General features: G+C 40.6%; 1 protein-coding gene across 1 annotated transcript in view; it reads left to right on the top strand.

The window, feature by feature from the left end:
• The first annotated feature begins 787 nt into the window (after nt 1–787).
• The window catches only part of NCK2 (NCK adaptor protein 2), an 86,814-nt gene continuing 64,020 nt past the window's right edge, over nt 788–23,581 (top strand). Inside the window, exon 1 of the mRNA XM_080355224.1 lies at nt 788–816. The gene's annotated coding sequence lies outside the window, so the exon portion shown is untranslated. The remainder of the gene's footprint in view (nt 817–23,581) is intronic.

Consider the following 23,581-nt stretch of genomic DNA (forward strand, 5'->3'; position numbering starts at 1 on the left):
GCCCCTCGCAACGCCGGGGCGAACCGCGGGCGCGCCCGCCCCCCGCCCCGGGGCTCTTCCCGCAGCCCGGCCCCGAAGTGCGCGCTCCCCGCGCGCCCATTCCCGTTTCTTTACGCGCTCGTCAGTACTTTCCCCGGGCGCTTCCGCTCCCCGCGGTGGAGCGTTAACGGGAGTGCCGAGTCTCCCGGGCCTTGACGGGGCGGGCCCCGTGGGGGGGGGGGGGGGGGGGGGGAGTTGTTAAGCTGCTCCCACCGGGCAGGGCCCCCCTTGCCCCGCCCCCCCGGCCCGGCCCGCAGCCCCGGCAGCGCGCAGGGGAGGGAACCGCCCGGCCCGGCCCTGCCCCGCCTGCCTGCACTGGGGCGGGGGGAGCAGCGGCCCTCCCGGCGGGCGAGGGGGAGTCCGGGGAGCTCCTCCCGCGCGATCCCGGCAGCGGCAGCGGCAGGAAGGGCAGGGCGGGGGCGGGGGCTGTGCCTGTGCCGGGGGGGGCGGGCGGTTGGCGGGGGAGGGGCCGCCGCCGCTGCCGCCGGGCGCAGCAGGCTGAGGGGAGGCAGGGAGCGGAGCCGCCGCTGCTGAGGGCTGGGGCCTTGGACGCGTCCGGCGCGGAGCGGAGGAGGAGGAGGAGGAAGGGAAGGGGGGGAGCCAGCCGGCCCCTCTCGGAGGACGCGGCCCGCATCCGCCCGGGGAAGGGCAGAGAGAAGCGGAGGGGGGAGCGAGTGGGCGCCGCCGCCGAGGAGACAAAGAAGCGGAGCCCGCTTGGGCTGGGAGCCTCCCCGCTGCCGTCGCACGCCCCGCTCCCCGCCGGCCGGCCGGCCAGAGGTAAGCGCGGCCGCGGGCGGGACGGGGCTGGGGCCGGGGCTCGCCGTAAACTTGTGGCGGCGGCGGGGGGCGGTGAAAGGGCTGCCAGGAGGGGGAGGGGGGGGAGGGGCAGGTGTCACCTGGTGGGGGGAGGCCCCGTGGCCACCCCGGGGGCGGGGGGGCCGGTACCTGCCGGGGGCGGCCTGGGGGGCTGGGGGAGGGCGGGGAGGTGTTTGTGTGCCACGTCCAGCTGGGGGGGTGGGGGGGAAGGTCGGAGGCGGCTCCTCCTCATCCTCCCGAGTTGCTGCTTGCGAGTGTGTGTGACAGCCGCTGCTTTGTGCCGCCCGCCGTCCTGCCGAGGCGGCCCAGGACACCCCTCCCCATCCGCCTCCCTCCCCGCGGGGCTGCGTTCCCGGCCCAGCGGGAGAATGAAGGCGGCGTATCCGTTGGGGGAAGGCGGGCAGTGCTCCCGGCCGGAGCGCGGCGCAGCCGGAAAGTTTCCCGGGCGGGAGCGGCCCCGGTGCCGAGCGCTGCCGGCCCGCGCGGGGACCGGCGGGCGGTCACAGCGGGTTGCGGCCTCCGGAGTCCCCTCCCTCCCCCGCTTCTTGCTGTTTCTCTCTTTTCCATCCCCTGCTTTCGGCTCGGTGAGAGCCGAAGGCGGGGATTTTCTTGAGGAGCGCGGTGCAATTTGACCCGGTCGATGCCAATGTAGGTAAAGGACATAAAACTAAAAAACAAAAAAAAACAAAAAAAACCCGTAAAATTACACCTCGTGTACTGATTGATCAGTAAAGTGCATCCCTGAGTGTTTTGGGAGGAAAACCACTGGAGTATTTAAGTCTTTTCGTCCCGTTTTTAATTAAAAATGTGCCCGCACTGGCAGGCTGGGCAGTGTGGCCCACCCCAGGTAAAAGTTGTCAGATCAGGATTCAGGTTTGTAATTCAGGTCTGACCTGCGACTGGCTGATTGTGAGTACCTCTCCACTCTAGTTCCTATGTTAACATCTCCCACCGTTGTGTTTTTTACAGTGCATGTGGATCTCTGCATGTATCAGGCTTATTCCGTGAATTACATACAGTGTTTAACTCATACCTGTCTTGTTCTTTTGTTACTTGAAAACTTGAATGCTCACTGAACCTCGGCAAGATTTTAAAGCATTCTTTAGCTGAACCGCATTTCTTCCCCTTGCTGAGAAGCAATATTTGTTTCTGAGGAACATACTGCTACTGTTCTAGCAGCTCTACATAGGAGCATTAGACTTCTCTTTCATGAAAAACGGTAGTTGCCTTTGTAGAAGCACATTTTCGTGGCCTAACCGTGAGTGGTTTGTATCATCAAGAGTTTGGACTGGAAACTTAATATAGGGGAATTTTAAAGGGCTCGCTGAGTAGGAACTTATGAAGTATTTCTGTTTGAAAGTACTTGTTTTGCTATTGTTATTTAGGAATCTGAAGCAGTCAGCACCACACAGATGATCTTAATGGTACTGTGTTTTCTTTTTTTTGGGTCTATAACTTCTAAAGTAAAATAATGTTTCTTTTTAGAAATAGTGATTTCACAACTCTGGAAATGGAAATCCTCTGTCTGATGCCAGTCAGTTTAAGCAGTTAAGTAGATTGCTTTGTCTTCATAACTGACTTGCTTCTTGAGACTTTGACAGAAGATGTTACTTTTGGGAACAGTGAATAAATGTGGAGATAGAAGGCACCTATACCACAAAGATCAGGACTGTAATTATCAAACATTTTTATATAGGCCATGAAACAGATACAGACTCGTTATGGTGTTAGCTCTCATTGCTGTCGTTCTGTCATTGCGATATTAGCTGTTGTGTTGGCCTTTTACTTCTACCGGATGATGTTTCCGTTTGCTGTTGTGATACGATGATACACAAAATCTCTTGCTATATTTTTTCAAATCCAACAGCAGACTTAGTCCTTGATTGCCTGGATTTTTATTACATCCTTGCTACTGAATATATGATAAATTCAAAACTTCAGCCTTTGGCTTCTTACTACAGTGAAAGGGAACTTTCTATCTCCCCTTCCTCTCTTCTGTATTTTCCTGTGGGAGCATAAGAAAATATATTTGCTCTTATGTGTCACCTCGCATCTCCTGTCAGCTAAAGAAAAGGGACAAGGTCAGTAGCATCTGCTTCTTTTCCAGTCTTTGTTTTCTGTACCGTGTGTTGCTGTTGGCATGTTACTCCTTTACGGTGCTCGTGGCTTTCCTCAGTAGAAACAATAGCAGTAGCAACTCAAAAAGTGATGCCCAGATAGCTTTGTTTGCTGGTTAAGGTCTTCAGCAGCAGCAAAGCTACCTGGAGTATCTGTTTTTTCATGCTTCTTGAGCATAAAAGCTGCTTCCAGGCTCATGGAGACAGGTGCTGTATCAATTTACATGCTGCAGGTTTGAAATCAAAACCAAGGCATCTTTGAATCCGAAGCGTATGTTCTAGAAAGTGTTTCCTGTTTGCATGGAAGGACCCGCGGTTTCTAAGCCATGGGTATTCTCCCCTCCACCCCCTGCCTCTGTGCTTTGAGGAAGAGGGAGTGCTGGTGGGGAATTATTTAGAGATGTCTGAAGGAGTTTTTAGGTATCTGAAAACTTGTCTGTGAGACCTGAGACCAGATGCTGCTGTGTTTCGGTCGGTTGAGTCAGACCTGGGTTGAGGTGCTGGGCGCTTGTCGCCAGACACCCCGCTCCCCTGAAATAGGTCATCTGGCATGTTCAAGAGGCAGAGGGTTGAGGCGCTCTGCAGGAAAGCTGCTTTCTACTTCTACCGAAATCACAAACTTAAAGGCAGTATGCTTTATCCTTGTATTTACTAGGTGTACAGAAATGTCACAGAACAGTAGTTTCCACTGAGGGAAAGCCAAGAATCCTTATTAGTTCCTGGAGCAGAAGACCTTCAGAGAAAAGCGGGATGGTGTTTGTAATGTGGGAATTAGCATTGTTTGTTTCTCCTAAAGCATATAAGTGGGGCTTGCGCTGTTCTTTTAGCCAGTACACCATAGTCCAGTCTTCCGAAAAAGGTACTACGTTAGAGTTCCTGCTGACTTACACCTTTTGAACAATGACTTTACTGTTTGTTTTCTTTGCAAATTTATGAATGTGGGCCCAACTGTCCTGAGCTCATTTCTGTTTTAGATAGTTCCATTTAAATTATTCTTGCAGATTCAATTAGGCCCATTAGTTTCCTCATAATAACATAGACATCGGTGTTCTGCCCAATTAAACTGTTGCTCTGTTCAGTGGTGGGTAAAGTAATTCTTTCAAGTGTTAAGTTGTTTTTTTTTCTTGGAATAATCTTTTTTTCCCCATCATAAGGATTCTTAATTGTTTCATAAATGCTAATGAAATGAGTAAATTGGAAGTGCATTGAAATATGAAATATATATTTTTATATTCCCTTAAATATATGTGACACAACAAATGAAATTGTTTCTCACCATTAACAAAGTGAGTTCATATTTTAAACCCAGCATAAATAACTTTGTGTGCAGTGCGGTGGCCTAGCAGTGAATGTTTTTAAGCTTTAGTAGAGTATTGTAAATTTTAAGAATTCAGGTGGAATAAATCTTTATTAAAGAATAGCAACCTGTTGCATTTTAAATTATTTCAGCTATGCACAATAGCCTCACGTCAGTAAAGTTTTAGAAATGCTTGTGCTGAGAAAACCATCTCTTGGAGTGGTAGCTGAGACATGCTGGTATAGCCAGTATTTGTTCATAGCTATAGAAACAAACTGGATGGCTTAGAGGCTTTTTTCCTCTATGTTTGTTGTGCTGAGTTTGGTCCTGGTCTCATTAACAAATATCAATACGGTGACATGTAACTAATATTGCTTATTTCGTGAAGCAGACATGGGGTGAACATGCCGTGTCTCTTGGTAAATGCCTGAATTTTCCAAAATGTTGCTTCTCTCTTACAAATACGACAAAATGCAGACACAATGCAATACTGGTATATTTTTAATCTAGGCTGAAGAAACCTGATCCAGTTTTCCTCAACCCAGTTATTGTTTTCAGAGCACACACAACTGTAGAAGTAGATGTAAAAACAGGTAGTGACATATACTGCAGATAGAGTGTAGCTGAAATTTTATTAGACAAAACCTGGTATAGTTAGTATGTTTACAAGATTAGGTAGTAAACTTCTGAGGCAACTTCTTTTTTTTTTTTTTTTTGAATCAAATGAAATATAAACTTTGTTTCTGATAAGTTTTTTAATTTAAAAAAAAAAAAAGTAAGTTAGATGGTACCTCATTACCATCGTGTTTCAGCAGGTTGTGGTGTTCTGATGGGTAGAGCACATTCTCCTTCCGTGTCTTCAGCAGGTACCTAACATGTGGTCTTGGAAGCCACATGGGTGGCGTTTGCTGTGCTGAGGCTGGAGAGTTTAGCCAAAATGGGTCAATAGCCAAAAATAAATGAAGAGGCCCTGAGATTATTACTTATTGGAAAGGCAGATTTTGGCCTTCTGAGCCATGTGAAGTTTCTGAGTTCTAGAAATGATCCGAGGATTTGTGTGGGCCTTAATAAGGAGAAGTGACAGGGGTGTGACAGCGGATGCCGAAGTTTTAGTGGGAGGCGAGGGGCCGCGGATGGTCTTCCCGACACAGGTGAACTGGTCATGTCCTCTTATGGTATGAGAACCTGCTTTTTGCTGGGTCCTCTCTCTGGGCTTTCTTCCGCTGCACGTTATGCTGGATCAGCTCTGTGCAAATACAGCGGAGCCGTCAGACCCCGCAGCAGGGTGGGAGGAGGGTTAGCAAAAGCAGGTGCTTTCTGCTCATGCTGGGGTGAGATCCTGGGTTCTGCCAGCAGTGCAGCTTTAAAAGAAAATGCTTTTCGTTTTTAAGAAAATAAAAGTAAGCTGTTTAAAAATATTAGTCAGTTGCTCTTCTGATTTAGCTACATTTTCCTTATTTGTATTATTTTAAAAATCAATCATTAAGCACTGTGTTAGAACCTTTCTTTCAAAATGAGAATAGATCCTGGCAGGGTGGGAAGGTTTAGAAAGGAATTGTGGTGTTCATTAAGCGTACAAACTATAAGTTAAATAAATTGGAATTTTCTAACTTGGTTCTTCTTGTCAAATTTAAGTTGGCTGGAATAATCTTTTTTTTTTTGTATACTAGTTACATTTTTAGTTAACTATGTAGTAGAATAAAGCATTTAATGAGTAATCCCTGCACAGGTTTAGGAGAGAAGTGGAACACTAAATCCTGTTAAAACTTACACCAATTTAACTCTCTATATGTAGAGTATTACTCCAAATTTCTTTAGGGCATTCTGGACTAACGGAACATTTCAAGGAACAGAAATAAATTAAGCCTCCTGTTTAGCAAACCCTGGCACTGGTACCGGAGGAGAGGAGTCCCAGTCATAGATCCGGCTGACCTCTTGGTTTTAATGCAATAGGAGCTCCCTCAGCACAGTGTGGCTGCGAGGTTTTTCGATACAATAGCAGCGTATTCATCACACTTAATTTCTCCCGCAATCCATTGTGTGTTGGACTTGGCTCCCAGTGGCATCCTGGGCTACTGCTGTTCCAAGGGAGTTGACTTCGTAGTTGACATCCTCATGATGTTTTGGATGACGACAAAGTATTTTTCAATCTTTTAATGCAGAAGGAGAGATATGTGGCTGTATGGTATGTTCTGGGGCTGCATTTTGATAGCTGTCATGGCACCAAATCACATGTTCATTTCCCTGAATGGATGGTGTCCCTCCAGACACACACAGAGTGTTATCAGATTTGACAGATCTTGAATGACGACATGTCAAGGATTCTGCATTCCACCGCGGGAGACTTGAGCTGCTGCAGATACCCGCTGCCACCTGGCTTAGCAAAACTCACTGCAGGCTTTTTGTTTTGGTTTTGAGTTTGGGTGGAAAAACAAGTGCCCTTCCGGTTTTTGTTTGTTCTTATTTAAATAGATGTAGTGTTTGTTGAAAAATCAATTGATAATTATAGATGGAAAGTTTGTTTGCCAGATTAGCAAAAAAAAAACCCAACAAACAAAGTAGGTAGTCGGACTTCATCCAATGACTTTAAAGATGTGTGTATTTCAGATGCTTTCAGTAGGAACTTCAAAACCAGAAGAACAAGTGTTGAGTATATTTTAGGCTGGAAGTGGGCACTGTATTCGCTGTTTTTTCGTTTTGTGGTAGTGCTGTCGGTCAGTGATGATACCAAACACGTCGTGTTAGTTCCGCTGTAGAGGGCAGGGACGGGAGCAGACACCCGTGTAGATGGGCTGCAAATGGGCAGTGGCACAGATGGTTTGTTTGACTTATTTTTAGCCTTGGTTGTTGTTTATTCATAAAGTTGCAGTTTCAGTTGGACAGCTGTTTCTGGTTTAACCAGACAGCAGAAGTCCTGTAAAGTGGCATAGAAACCTGTAAATACTGATTTCTGTGTGTTTAGTGTGGCAATGTTGTGCTGCATTACAGCCCTTCAGTATCTCGTGCTCTGGTAACTTACGTGAGTGGTGTTGCATTTATTTAATTGCTTTGAGTTGTGAATTATTTTTGTTAGCAATACTGTCTGGCTATACCTACAACATAAGTGAATTACAAACCAGTACCATTTAGCTGCTGGAAGAAAAGGTCCCATGTTTGTGTCTTTAATTAGTCTTTCCTACCAGAACTTGTTGAAATCCTGCAGACATAGCAACTTTGGAAATGAAAGTTACGACATAGCATTTTTCCCAGTGAGTATTGAAAATTTGTAAAAGTCCCTGCTATTTTTGCAGCTTTTTGGTTTTAATTAAGAATATTTTTGTTCCCATTGTAAAAGAAATTTGCTACAGTGTATCTTGCTTATATGTATTCTCATTTAATCATTGCATGTTGAATACAGAAATATGTAGATGGCATTTATAGGTATAAAGACACATATTTTCACGTCAAAAAAGAGTGTAAGCCATTTAGAGTATAAACAAATGGAGCTTCACCTTTCCTGCCTTTCAGAAAAAAAAGATGAAAAAAAAACTTGATAAATTTATTTCCTTTACATTTTCAGGTCTATAGGCAGTCTTTCTGCTAGTGCTATAGGGATAATAAAGAAATAATTATATTGTGAACTATTTATAAATTCACACTGTTTTGAAATCCATTTAATTCAAATAAAGAAATAAACTAATGCTAATATACCAAATAATTAATGCGATAATGAAGGATCTACATTCCACTTGACACTGGATGACTTATGTTCCGTTACATCGAAAGACTTAAGTCATTTTGAGCATTCAGTATTAAAAATCTAGTTCATGAATATTAGAAATTTAATCAGATATCTCAGTGAGGACTGTGGATTGCATTGGGTTTAAACATGGGTAATAATAAAGCTTGTGTTTAGCACAAGTATCAAAATATGACACATCATTTTTATGAGCTCTGAGGCTCTTAAGGGATGCATGGGGAATCATAATGAACTGAAATATTGTAGACCTTCTGTGACAGAAAACTATTAAAGTCTGCATCATGTTGTTATTGTGGCAATGTCTGTCTTCTGCTGTTAGTCTGGTCTTGTAATACTGATGGTTGTATTCCTTAAGGATCCTTCCTGGCTTTGCCGATGGGAGATCCTGGATGTTTATTTTGTTCAGATATTCCCTTTACCTCTCTGGAATGTCAGTAAGATGCAACATCGTGGCTTTGCCAAAATGTTCATTCTTTGTTTTATATCCCAACTTTTCCTGCTGTTGGCCTGTGAAAATGCAAGCATATGCTTAATAGTGCTAGTGGTCCTGTTGGAATTAATGTATCTTATTTACAAAACATGAAGCTGAGCCATAATTATGTCTTTTTCAATACAAGAACCACAGTTACATTGCAGGTTAACTCTTTTACTTACACATTCTTTAACTCGTCACAACACGTATGTTAAATTACATGTTGAACTTCTGCCTGCAATGTCACATAGCCAGCCTATTTTTCCAGACAGACTTTACACCTACACATGGTGTATTACATAGCTGTACATTGTGTATTACATTACTCTATCGGCAGTCCCATAAAGTCAGTGGGACTGTGAGGAGTTTAGCGTTGCTTAATGAATGATAATGCTGTGATGTTAACGAACAGGAGTGGATCAAGCTGTGCTTGATATAATGCCTGCTTAAGTTGATGGAAAAAGGAAGCTAGTTCCTCATGGGGAAGACAACAAAGAATGGTTTAGTTTCGTGTTTAATTTTATAATTGGAAACCTAGAATTTAAAACAGAAAACCAGGACAGTATGAAAGCAGAAAAAAGGGAAAATTAAAATGTGATGCAAGAAAAGCCCTTAAATGCATTAAAGGTTATTATGTCTATTTTGGAGGAATCGAGGTTCAAAGATAAGTATATTAGTGAAGATCATTGAAATAAACAATTTTTAAAACTCTTTCCTCCATGTTTTAACTGTAATACATTGTTTAATGGTGCAACAACTAGACTTAGTTTCAGTCTTCTGATAAAAGTCTGTTCAGCTTGCCCTTGTGATTTTATCTTTTCTTTGATTTTTTTCTTCTTTCTGAATGGGTAATTTTAGCGGTTAAGTAGTTGGTCATTTGGCTTCCTTTGAGATAATGTAAGTGACATATTTGTGGTTAAAAGAAGATACCAGACATAACTGCAATCTGAATTAATGGACGTTGCCTTACTCTTGTTCAGTAATGGCATACATACCATTACTGAGTATACATAGCATTAGAAGCAGCTTGATATTCACTAGATTATACTGTGCTTGATAAGCAGGTAGTAAAATTTTCAATGTTTCATTCTTCAAAGATAGCAATCCTGAGTCTGTTAGTGAATCATGAACGCTGGTGAGTCAAGGTGGAGTTACGCTAGAGAGAAGATAAATTTTCTGATGGTTGAGGTAGAGCACCTGTTGCTGTATTATCAAGTTGCTTTACAGCAAAATCTAGACCATAGATCAGCAAGATAATAATCAACTAACTTGTGATTGTAAGGCCTTTTTCTTGCTGATTGCATAGAGAACAGCTTGGCATTGCTAATTCCAGGTGCATTTGGCAGTTTGGAAATTGTTTTTCAGTACATGAACAGAATGTTTGGCAAAGGAGCTGCTGAGGATGAGCGATGAGGGAAGGGCTGCACGTCCCCCAGGTCTCCTGTGCTCCATGGCTGCCTGGGAGGTGGTGGTAAAAGTGCAGGGCAGGGCTCGCAAACCACGAGCAGCCCCGAACCCAAGAAAATGAAATGCAGTGTCAAGCAGCTTCACTATCCTATTTTCATGGGATCGTCTCTTTGGACATGAGGGGTATACCCAGCTTGCAAGCTGCCACGCCTGTTCTTACACAGCTGGATGTTAATCAGTTGTTTAAATTGCCAACACCATCCTTCTAAATTGTGGTGCCTATTAGATGTAAGAAAAGCCCAACAAACCCAGCAACAATCAAAACCCCAAACCCAACAAGAATACTTGCACCTATTATCAATATAGTTCATAGTTTCCACAGCTGTGTAGATGCACTCTTAGATTTTTCTTAGGGAAATACTGTTTTATTTTACATAGTTTCTAAATATTTGATCTTCATTTTAAAAAACTGTAGTTTAGTTGGTGCATACGGTCATTGTTGTGTTATGTAAACAGATGGTGATCACCTCTGTTTTGTGGCTTTTTAGTCTTTTTCCTCCTCCTTTTCCATTTTGCAGTGTTTTGTACATAGTTAGGACTGGGAATAGCCTTGATTGTGAGCAGATATGTTTTTGTGTTGTCTGTAATCCATTCATATGGCAGAAATATTTTAGCAAATTAAAAAAAAAAAAAAGTTAGGTAAAGCTAAGAAACCCTGTATCCTGTCTAGCAAGGTTATAATTGTTTAGGAATAAAAAGAGCAAGATTTGACAGAAACATTGCAGTTAAAAGCGATGTTGGAAAAATACAGTTGATGAAGTTTCTGAAATGAAGACAGATTATCCACACTTTTGAGCCCTCACATGTAACATTTCTGTATAATTGTTTTAAACTTTCTTCTTCCACGAACATGTTCTGGTGTTTTGCTAGGGTACTGGGACGGGCTTCCACATGTTTCAGTCAATAACTGTCACTAAACAAAAAGAAGCATTTTAACATCGAGAAAAGTTGTGAATGTTTTATGCTGTTTTTGTATCATTTTCAGTACAATTGTCTTAAAATAATGTAAATTTTCAGAAGGCTAAAATGAATGCTGTGGTATGGAAGAGCCCTGTGGAGATGTGTTCTTGCAGCTGCTGTGTGAGTGATCATCAAATGTCATCTCGAATCATTCAGCCCTTTGCTCTAATCCCTCTTTCCAACCATCTGAATCCGCCTGCTTCCCCTATCTCCCTTCTCCCTTTGCAGTACCAGGGGGGCACTGGTCATTGCTGTAGTAATTCTCATCTTCTGATTGATTCACTTTTTTTCCAAGCGACTCAGAGGCTGTCAGGTAGCTGAATAGCATCCAGCTGTTACTGAGCCCCTTGTCTAACAGTCTGCTGTTCAAGTTGCTGTGGAGGCTATTGCTCGGGTGGTTCCTCTTGTCCAATGAGTCTTTCCATTAATTTAACAGCTGTGAATAGTTAGCTTGCTATTCTAAGCATGTAGTTGCACACCAGTCACAGAAATGAGGTTATCTGCTTGCCTTTTTGCTCAGGCTGGATGTGAGTACCTGGTGCTTTACAGGTTATTCTGTTGAATATCATGTTCATTTTCTACCTACATGTGTATATGCCTGCAACCGGGTATCTGGGACAGGTTCATTAAATCCGAACGGAATATGTGAATATTGCTGTGGTCCAAATTGGGGTAGGATTTACCATCATGAGCTGGCTTTGGACTTAAATGAATTGTATAAAAATAACTCTGTACTTTTCTTCCCTATGCAGCATCCTTGTCCTGCTTGTCAGCTCTTTATCATGGGAGAGGGAGAGCTGCCTTAGTGAGAGTTGTGTGATAATGAGGTCCAGTGCTGGACCTCAGTGTGATAGGACATTGGGGGAATGGCAGAAGCAGTATTACTTAAATTTTCTGTTTTCCAATAGTTAGATATACTCTTTTTAGTAATATTCTTCCAGATTGTTGCTATTATGAGAAGTCTCTGTCTTGTACTCAAATGTAGCTTGAGGTTTCCAGCTCGTAGATGTGCTGTACTTAGTGACAGTTGCTGATTCTGTAGCTTCTGATTCTGAAACTTAGATTTCTAAGGCTAGGTAAAGGAAAGGGAGTTGGTGAATAGAAATCATGAGTTTAAAGAGAGTTACAGCTAGTGGTATTATGGATGTAGATAGCTTTTTTTTTTTAAAAAAAAAAAGTTTACTTTGGGCATACTTATAAGATTGTTTATTAAAGTTGCTTCTTTGTGCCTACCAGCTTTTGCTGCTAAGTGGATGTAACGTAGGTTGCTGAGTCATTGACCCTTGTAAGCAACAATTTATTTATCTTCAGCTTGTTTAGCTTCATACCAAGAAGCAGTAGAAAAGTGATTTTTATATAAAATTACTAGGTGAATAAACTTGTTCACGAACAAAGTGCTTTAATTTTTCTCTGGTACGTCTAATTTTTTACCATTATGTGAGGACTTACAGAATGTGCTCAGCTGAGATTGATCACTGGTGTGTGAAATGACCAAATTATAACAATGGAGGGTTTTCTGAGGTGGGTAATATATTTTCATATGTAGCTTCTAGCAATGAGTTTAATGCACTGAAGGCCACATTTTCAATGCTTCTGTTATTGAAATGTAGTGCTCTGATCGTTTTTCTGCTGAACTTCAATTTAGTGCTTCATCTGGAAAACATCCACGGAAAAAAGCATCAAAGCAAAATAATAAGAATTGCCTGGGAATGCAAGAAGATCTTTAAGTATAAAATTAAAATATGCAGCGAGAGCTTAAAATAGTGCATAGAACACCTTAAAGGCTAAATCTGTAAGTAAGAAAGGAAAATAACTTTACTGGCACGTACCTTGAAGTTGTAATAGTTTGCTAACCCCGGGTACAGGAAGTAAACTTTTACATTCTTACTGTTCTTTGCTTAATTTCCCATCTTTAATCTTTTGGCTTTGCTTCAGCTGAAGGATTGTTACCATTTTAATTATAGATCCCCAAGGATTATATTCCTTATGTTACTACCTGTAAAGCTTTGGTTTGGTCCTCTGCTCAAGTTCAAAGCCATCAGGTGAACTCTTCCAAATATTTAATCAACTGAGTTATGATACTCAAGCCACTTACAAATATGTTTAGTTAACTTTTCCGAGTCTTAGATTTGGGACTTTGGCAAGAAAAGCACATCTGCGAAGAGAAAAACTGTGATTAAAAGAAGTGCATGCATAGTTGAGAATCAGTTCTGCATTTTATTTGTCACAAGGTGAGAACTGCTATTCTAGTACTTTTGTCTGTCTGCAATAGCTCTTGTAGTTGCCAGTGTAGTAATCACTGTGGGAAGATGACAGGGTGTGTGTAACTTGAACAGCTGAAGACTTTTCTGTTTTCTAGACCTACAATTAAGAATATGGCTAAAAGTTAAATTTCAAACTGATTTTATTGTAAGAATAATTAAGGAAGAAATTTCTTCTGTGTTGTCCAGGAACTTAGATCAGGGTGAAGTCATTCCCTCCTTTAGGCTTTCCACGTGGGATTTTCCATTCTTTGCAGCAAGTCTGGACCTGTCGCATGCAAACTTGGGTTCTTCTTGAATTGTTCTGACAGCATCAACAGGTGGTTTCAATGCAACCTGCAAAACATATAGAAAGTTATGTAAAGTTCTGAATTTCTAGTTGTTTTTTTTTTGTTTGTTTGTTTTTATTCTGCTTTTCAATGAATCTTAATGTTCAGGAAATTTAGCATACTTTATTTGTCTGCTGGGCACAGTAATATTTTGCTGTTGCATATGAAAGCAGCATTTCATCCCACCCACAAGCTCAGTACACCTGAAAAGCCCAAGCGTTGGCTGTGAGGAGATCTGCTCATCAACCTAAACTTTAGCAGACATGGGGATTTTCTTCACCTATTTTATTACAGAGGACTTTTCTGCTTACTTGAGCTTCTATACTGTCTTTACAACTCAGCCCACACGTTTTTCTTGCTTTTCTAGGAATAGCTTCCCTAGACGGCAACACCAGCGCCTGGCAGCTCTGTGCTTGTTACGCCTGGGGAAAAAGCTCTGGTTTTCTCCAAACCCACTGCCTCTAGCAGCAATGAGCAGATACGGTGTCGTCATTAGGAGATGTGAGTGGCAGATGTGTGGTAGTCTTGTCTCTGGATGGCTGAAACACTCATCAGTTGAAGCAACTGAATGGATCCTGGTCTTGGATGAACATGATTGATTAGTAGAGTGGAACAATGTCTGTACTGTGTTAAATATCCCATTTTTTTTAGGTGCTTGCAAGTGTTCTCTTCCAGTTAGAGTAGAAATGCTCTTGATTTTCTATCTTATACATAGAAACTCCACAGCACATCTAGATTAGACTCTGATTACAGAATCACTTGTACCTTTTTGCAGTCCTTCCGGTCACCTTCCCATCCTGGATAAATTGTGTACATACACTGTTTTCAAAACAATTTTTGCTATGGAATATGAACACAGGAAGTTCTTCGGAGACTGGGATCCACCCAGTGTGTGTGTTTCAAAACAAAGTATCACCGCCAAAGCAGTTCTTGTCAACAGATTTATTATTTGGTGTTAATTTTCATCCTTGGGGTAAAACGGTGTGTGCTAAGATAACTTAGTTTCAAGAGGTAACATGAGGAGAATAGAGAGGAAGGTAACAATGAGTGTGCCAGCAAAATGCTTCTCTGTTTCTCTGTGGCTGTGTTGGAAAATACCATGATCAGTGATTCCAGCCTTGAGGGAAGAAAGCAAGAAGGGAAGTCATTCCCATAATTTGATTGCTGCTTGCTAATCTGCGTTTTCTTTTTTAGAAAAAGAAAAAGCATTATTTCATCACAGATTGCAAATAGTGGAAAGCAGACGTCCCTGGAAAGTAGAAATTGAAGTAGAAGGATGAATTAGTTGCCATCTACCTACAGCACAGGACTTACTCATTTTGGTATCAGCAAGATGTTTAGTTCAGCTCTGACAATTTTTTTTTAATCTCACTCTTAATTTGCTGAGTTTGGAGACTGTGTGATTATTTCAGCCAGCAGGAGAGCCTTATTTATTTTTCAGGTTAAAAAAAAGTAAATCTCTTGCTAATTGTTCTGTTATCTTTTTGAATGTTACTTCATAATGTGCACCATTAAACTTTCTATGCAGGAATGGGAAGAAGTAATTATTTCTTCTTCAGTTGGTTCACACTGAAATAGCCATAAAACTCTTGATCCTGATTCTCTGCTGTTTTGCAGCTTATAAATCATTTACTTTGTGCTCCAGAGGCAATGTGTTTGTATGAGTCTAGTATTGATGTTGATGTATTATTTCTACTTCAGTCTCACTTAAGGCAAGTGTAAATAACTTTACAGAGTTGCAAAACAGTAGGGAAATGAGCCTCCATAAGCTAAGGCATCAGATGTATTTTCTGGGGCAAATGAAGAGGTTCTTTGAAGCCTGATCAAAGCCCCGGCTCTCCAGTTATGTGTAGTATAAAGTTGGTGGCTTTTGAGCAGAATCTGTTGGCTTCGGGAGTTTTTTAATTTATTGGGGCTTTATATCTCAGGAACCCATATTCAACATATTTCTGGAAATGACAAATGCACTGCCATATGGAACGCCAGATTTCAAGCCACTCAGAGGTGCATGTGTGAATTTTAGAGTGCCTGGAAGAAATGAATGAAAACCACATTCTCAATTTTATCTGTTGCCGAGCTCTGTAGGCAGAGAAAGGGGGAAGCTTTGAAGTAAATTCTGCTGGAGGGATCACATGCTTATTTCTGAGCCGCTGTCCTAGTGCGGCAAGGTGTAGATGTAATTTATGTTTCAAACTATGCACTAATTTCAGCAGGACTGTTGGTCTCTGTGCTGCGGTGTTTATTCTGGAAGATGCTGAGAAATACAGAACATCCTTTTGCTACTGGCAACTTTGTTATCTTGTTCAGTCGTTCATATCCAACCCTTTTTGTGCCTAAACTTCTCTTTCAGACTTTAATGCCTGAACTTAATTCTTACATATTGTTGAACTGTTACTTTTATATATGCCATGTCTCCTTAAAAGGTTTTTTATTGATTGTACTTCATGAGTAGATTTTTTTTAAGCTTTTGTTGGTTAGTAAAAGCTGAAAAAGCATTACTGGAGATATTTTTACCAGGGTTATTTTTAATCCTGGAGAATATGAAAACTTTTTAAATGCAGAAAAGATGTTTGGGGATTTTGTGTCAGGTTTTGGCTAGAGAAAAACATCTTGTGAAGGGTGAACTATTAAGGTTAGTTGAGTTTGTGTAAGCTTACACAAATTCTGTGCATTTTCTTCAGAATCAAAGAATGAATTTTGAAGTTTTCTTTATATAGAAAGGTGGAGGAACTTACTTGTGACATACATAATTTGAATTATTAGTATTTTGCTACAGCAGTTGCTTAGCTGGTAGAATTGTTGAAATTAATTCTGTCTTCCTGTAGCAATAAGAGAGAGTTCACAAGGGAAATCATGTTAGTCTACTAAATCCTTTCCCCAATTTTTTCTTTTAAAAAGCGCTGTACCTTGTTACAGTAATTGTTCATAACCGCTTCCAACCCCCAGTCCTTATGCTCTTTGATTTGTGTGAAACCCCAAGGCTTTTCATGAGATCGTTTCCCCCATGTTAGATCATCTCCATAGTTCACTTGAACTTGCCATGTACCAGTTAATTGGTGTTTCTGACCTCGAATGAAAGCCTGTGTTGTGCACTCGCTCCAGTTGCAATAAAGCTGTGACAGCGGATGGATGGTATTCTGTGATGTAAAGCAGCGGTTTTACATGTGGTTATAATTACCAACAATTCTGGTGTTCTTAGTCACGCAGCCTTCTGGTGGAAAAATGTTCTCCTTTCTCCTGGAAAATACTGATTCATTAAAGCCTGTGTTAATTAATAAATCAGTTTGATGAGGATGGATCTTTCATGTGGAGTCAAGAAGAGAGAAGCTGCGGTTCTGGCCGAGGACGGGCAGGAGAGGGGCAGGAGCAGCTTCAGGTCTGGGTGTGTGCGTTCCTTCTCCGGGCGTGGGGCGGTGTGTCCTGCTCAGAGCTTATGATCAGGAGCACAAACAGACATGGGGTGCAGGATTCCTGATGCTAAGGGCACATCCATTTGTGGGGGGCAATGAGTAACTACCTGAAAATTCAGGGAGATTTTTAGGAGGGTAAGACTCTATCCTTTAATTCTCTCCGAATGTTGTGATTTTGTTTTGTTTTCTTTTTTTGTGAAATCCACCTTCAAATGATCTTCCCCTGAGATAAGGGTTTTTTTTTTAAATAATTTAAACAAAATTTAAACATTTTTTTAACAGAACGTCAGTTCTTAAACTGTACTCAACTTAAAGACTTCTCAAGTATAATAAAAAAAACCAATAGTAAGACATTGTTCTTTGCTTTTGAAATTCTGTTACTCCGTATGTAGTGTTAAGCCTCAATGCAATGTTTGGTTGTAATCAAGAATTTGGCACTTTTGAAATGCAGCTTCTGCGTTTTTTTGGTAAGAAGAAAATGTATTTTTGAGTTTTAGCTTTACCTGTTTTACACACGGAACAACTTTGAAGTGTGGTGTTCTGTATCAGAATGGTCATACACTCCTCAGATTTCCATCTGTATGGAAACTGGTTTAAGAGGAGTGTTAGTACGTTGAGGATTTGTGAGTTAGGCTTCTTCATATCTTTGTTTGAAACTCTTTGCTTTTTCTAGAAATGCTGTGTGTATTCACATTTTGAAAGAAATTTTGGAAAGAAATTTTGAAAAATCACAAAATGAACATGCAGTCAGGCATTTGAAGAATCTCTGTGTGCTAAACCTTTTCATCTCATGTGTTTGACTTGGATTAGAATTAACAACAAAAATCTCCACAATTCCTCCCCTTCTGAAAGGCTGGCTTGAATTTATTAGTATTTTATTTGATCTTTCAGGATTAGAGTTTAAGCTGTCAAATACAAAACCTTAACTAAAACCTGAAATCTTTTGGTGTAATACTCAGTTTAGATGGTCTGTGTTTCCTTTATTGTTCATAAATTTCCTTAAATTTATCATCTCTGAAATTTCAGTGTATCAAAAAGGGTGTCTGCACCGAGGCTGTTACTAGCCAGCCCTTATTTTCTGTCAAATTGTTCCAAATACTTAAAAAAAAAAAAATCTGTTACAATTAATGTTTTTTTGTGATCAGCTGAATTAAGAAAACTAAACTCTGTGTAGCTCTTCTGTGTGTATTTTTCCTTCGCTGTCTGTGCCAGGAATTGCTAATTGCGTAAAATCTTTCTGCATCTCTGTCAGTGTTGTTCCTCTTACATTTTGGCTGCTCTTGTTCCGTTTCTTCCTCCGCTTTTTGCACCACTTGACCTTCTCATATGAGTTATCACGCTGTCTTCCCACTCCGTATTGTATGCAAGGCGTGGAGTCTTTACCAGCCACTTACTAAAAGGCTACATCTGCTACCCAAGCTCCTGTTTTGAAGATGCCAGTGAGGAGCAATTTGGCAGATCTCTCTGCAATAAAATTAAGTTGTGATTGCTTGCCCATCCAAGCTTTAATCTACATATTGCAGGTAATGACAGTAATGAAGATGTGATCGTGTGGTCTAGCAACCAAGATGTATCCCTGGTAGATTTGTACTCTCATTTACATGTTGGTTCTGTTTGGAGAAGCTATGTAGACCTGAAGCAGAACTCATGCTGCCCTCAGGCGATCAATTTACAAATACTTTCAGTTGTGCAAGTTTTCTTTGAAACCATAGATCTGCGTGGGTTTGTTTTGTTTTGTTTTCAGTAAAGAGTTATTTCTTAACATTTGGTGGTAATTAGCCTGGGTCAGTCTTTCAAGTTGTGGGGGAAATCCTGCCTTGCTGAGAATTACAGAAGTCCTGTGGCTGATTTTTGAGGACCCCGCTGTCCAATTCCATTTTTCAGTAAAGCTTTTGAATAGGTGTGCGAGATGCCTTCAAAATTTGGGGATGTGTGTGTGTTAGTCTGATGGCTCATTCTTTAATTTGACATCATAAATTTGACTAACACATGCCAAGAACTTTTTAAAGCTGGTGTTCGTGTCAGATTACCTGCTCTTCTGCTTGCCAGTGTAACTCTTCTTCAAGTAGTAGGTCCAGACAGTCCTCCTGCCTCTCAGCTCTGGAGATGGCATTGATAGGAAAGAAGTTTTTTGTGGGTAATAAAAAGGCTGGAAGAAGCAGCCATGCTGCCTTCCTTTCAGGTGATCCTTCCTTCAAGAATCTGAAGCTGTGTTCAAACAGGAGGCGTTTTCACTCTGTGACAGCTATGAGTTTGGTTCTCAGACGCAGTTTGCTCATTTGAAGCTCCCGTCAGGTTGTATTCTGTGGAAAAGAGGAGTTTGTGTTTCTGTGGTGAAGCTGGGCAGCTTTTTTAGGTGGCAAAGCTAAAACTGACTTCTGAAACATAAGTTATACAAAGTGTGTAACATTTAGATTTACAGTTTATAAGCACAGCACTCTTGTCTTCAAAACTTCCTTACTGATAAGTTATAGGAACAGAAACCCTACTGGGGAATTGTGGTGGGTAACATGCTAGGAAGGGTTGCTTTTCTCCCTATCCTCTGTTTCCTTTATGTCTCACCAAGGGAGACAGTAATCTGTCTGGAATAAGAATAAGTAGGTCTGAATTGCTTTGTTCCATGTATATTTTGAAATGCTGAATATTGATTGACCCTTCTTGAGATCATTAATGTGTGTCATCAATAGGAACGGTAAGGTAATTGTAGTTGAACAAGTAAGTTTGCACGTGTAAAGTTACTACAAGTTAGTGAAATGTAAGGTGAGAATTGTCTTTTGGCAAAGGAATGAATTAATGGTGTACCCCATAAGGAGGCAGAACCTGTACTAGATGATGCATTTTTGTCCTCGGTATTGCTTTGCTATAGTATGTTTAATTCTGACTGTTGGACCATTACCAGAATTTTGAATCCTGTTTGCCCAGGATGTCTGTTCCTGGCCTGATTTTTTTAATATTTTTTTTTCTACCATATGTCGAATATGCTAAGAACTTGAAGCTTGTTGCACTGCTTTCTTAAGGTACCTGGTGCTTCTAAAAATACACTAGCTATAGTTTGAGCACATGATATGTTTGTCATCTGTATTTAGAGTCTAACTTTTACTGCGAGCTGTTACTTTCTATTTGTCAAGGTGGCATCTGTGAAAATGCTGATTTAAATAGAAGGTTGCTATAACAGATTTTTCAAATGAAAATGGTGTGTATGCTTTAACAGTCGACAGTGGGTTTCTGAGACTGTTACTCTTAGGTTTCATGGCAATAGGCTTTGTGTTCTGAAGCATGTGGGAATGTCTGTGCTCTTTTGCAGCTTGAGAAGTGTAGCTTCCCAAGAGGATAAGTTCTTGTTACAGGATCTGTATTTGCCATCATAGCCAACTGAAAGGAATGGTAAAATACAATGAAAGCAAATATAATGAAAATCCTGTAGAAAGGGGGTAAATCTGTTTCACCTCCTTAAAAGTAACCAGAGTTTTCAAAATTATTTAGTGTTTTCAGTTCTTCATTAGCTTTAAAAACTAGGAGATGATACTCATAGCTTTATTTTCAGGCAAAGACATTTGGATCATGAAACTGGCATCTTTGTAGTTTTGTAAGTGAAGCTTATCTTCCTGAAGATCTGCTATATTGCTCAAACTTTCTGCAGAATTAATTCAAGGTCTGCGGTCTTTGGCTTTTGTCATTCCCTGATATGACCTGCACATATTTTTAGATATAAGATGAAGAGAAACAGAAGGGGCTTAAATGGGAGCACAGAGCAAAGCAGTGGGGAAGGCATTTTAAAGAGTGTGCAGAAAAAAACCCATGGAAATACCCTAGAAAAGACCATGTAACTGAGTAATATGCATAGAAAAATGCCTCTGCCTTTTGTTTCCTTTTCTAGCAAATGAAAGGAAATCAATGTCACCGTATAGTCTCTTCTGCACAGGGAAAGCTCTGGCCCACATCTTCCCTTTCTAATTACAGAACTGGAGCACAAACCTTGAAATGACTTAATTACCCTTCCTCCCATCAAATCCTCCCTCCCTCAACCCATTTCTCATGTTTTTACTGACTATTGATGGTAGGCATGCAAAGGACAAAATTTATTAAAATTATAACTAAAATTGTTTAATGGAGTGACTGAAATATTTAAAAGACTCTTCTTGAAACTTTGAACCTTTCTGTCCTAGCAACAATGTATCTGGGAAATGCATATGAAAGTGGACAGCATATGTTTTCCTGGCTTTTGTGTTTTAACAACAGATTATGAGTTTAAACATCAGCGTATGACATTTTGATTTCTAGCCTGCACGAGGAAGATTATTTAGTGAGGTGAGCTGTTAAGAACAGCTACTCAACAAGGTTCTCATGCGTCCTTCAGAGAGAGCTTTGATTGTGGCAGCTGCTTACTACAAATGAGGGAGTTTTTGTTTTGTTTTATTTTGTTTTGAAAGGGCAGACTTGGACATCTAACAGTAGTTGCTGGGTAGTGAGACAAGTTTGGGAAATACTGTAATGAAGGTAGAAGACACGTAATTACGATCTGTAACTCCACTGAAATGGTGAAATATTCAGAGCTTCTGAAGGTTGTGCAAATTTACTTAGCAATATTTAGCAATGATAGTTTCTTACATCCGAATAGGGTAAGAGCTTACTTAAAAATGCCGTTGGCTTTTCAGTAGCCTTCAGATTGGAGGCTCCCCACTTCCCAACCTGATGTTACTCTGTGTTGAAGGGTTCCTTACCCAGGAAACCTTTTAAATATAAGAAACTGTGACACCTTTGGAGTAAAGGTTGATTTCACTAGGTGGTGGTTGGTATGGTTTGCATGTATTTTGAGCATTGAGTGCCAAGACAAACTTCTGTGCCACAAGCAGAAGGGTCAGGCATTTGAGAAGGATGAAATAGTGGTCCGCAACTGGCTTCTTCAAGGGAGGGTGGGAAGACGAGGCGTTTCCTGAGTCTCCCTGAACTTCCTGGCAGAGAAGAAAAATTCAGAGCTACCTTTCTTGTAAATGAAATTTTATTAAGATGTGATTGCCACCTATGTCATACTGTAAAGATGGTTGGAAAACGTGCTGATGCTCATTTCGTTCAGTTTATTGTCATACCGTATGGGATTTAAATGAGACCTAATAGAGTAGTAATTGGATTTGCAGTGCCTGCGTGACATAAAGGAGGATTCATGGTGCTGTGCTCAGTGTGTTCTAGAGAGCAAATGCAAAAATGAAATCTCTTGTAATAAAGAACTGGCGACAAATGGATTCCTCGTATATATACTTACAAAAAAAACCTGAAGCTGAAGAACTTTATTTTTGGCTTTGCCAAAATGTTTCTGACAGCCTCATTGACTGCATGGTTCAGTTGGAAGCTATTTTAAATAAACCATGTATTTTTTTCATTGTAAGAAAATACATTAAATTATATTATTAACAAATTTAGTTAAAATCATATGTCTGATATGCTTTGACATTAGAAAAATGTACTGGGTTACTGATTTAAATTTGGTGCAAACTGGTAACATCCATGCTTGCTGGCTTGCAAAGGGATCTCGGTGCATGTCTCTAAAAATGATTTTGGTATTAAATGCACTGAGTGGGTGAAGATGGTAGCTGGTCTTCACTGGCACTGCTCAGAATTAAGGCTGTCTTGAGTTCTGGAGTGCAACCCTGCATTTTTGTATTACCCATCTCTTTGAATTTATGTTTCAATTAGCTGTACGCTCGGTAATTTTGACCAAAAAAAAGCTTCTTATTTGCAGGCTTTTCTGAATATCCCTGATGACTGTGCTCAGAAAAAAACCCAAAAAAACACAAACCCCAAAAAACCCACCAAAAAAGAAAACCCACAACCTAACAGAAACAAAAAAACCACCCCACCTCTAACTGAGTGAATTTTGGTGTAAGCAGCACAGCCTAGAATGAGCAATCCTAAATATAGGCCCATTCATAATGAATGTTTTACTGTCTTCAGAATTTGATACCTTATTGATTAGCAGAAGGACTCGCAATATACATACAGTGAGTTATATCCTTATCTTTGAAAGTGTTCTTGCCAGTAAATGGACAGATCAGAGTTAAAAACTTTGTCTAAATCAGTCTGCTATTTTTCATCATCGACTTATATTTATTTAAGGGTTTATTTATCGATTCATGATAGAGAGAAAGGTTTCTAGTAAGCATGTAGTTACTAACCAATATACTTTGCTTCAGTTGTTTGGCATGTGCAGGGTTTTTTTTAGTAGCTGTCTTTTTTAATAGTTTCATTTAAAAAAAAAAACCAGATAAACTAGTGTTTATCTGTAGTTTCAAAAGCAGCTATTTTTATATGCCTGCAAAGAAAGAAAACAAATATCCTTGTATTTTTTTCTTTGTTGAATTAAGAGGCTATTTTTCTCCCCACCTTGATCATTGTCTGTTTTAAACTCACAAATAAGCAGAATCCTGTGGCAAGGTTCAGCAAACTGAAATTGCCACATAATTAAGCAGTAACACAGACACTTCCAAGGCAAAAGGGAAATCAGCTGTTACAATGGTTTAAAGAAAGCAACAAAAGCAGCAGGACATCATAGTCTTGAATTAAAAGCCCTGAATACCATTTGTCGCTGCTGCCTAATATCTAAGTGATGACAAATATTGTTTTCTTTTATGCAGGTTTTAGATAAATTTAGTTTTTATTTCTGGGGAGTTCTACTACTG

Source organism: Nesoenas mayeri (genome assembly GCF_963082525.1).
Source record: "Nesoenas mayeri genome assembly, chromosome: 1".
NCBI lineage: Eukaryota > Metazoa > Chordata > Aves > Columbiformes > Columbidae > Nesoenas > Nesoenas mayeri.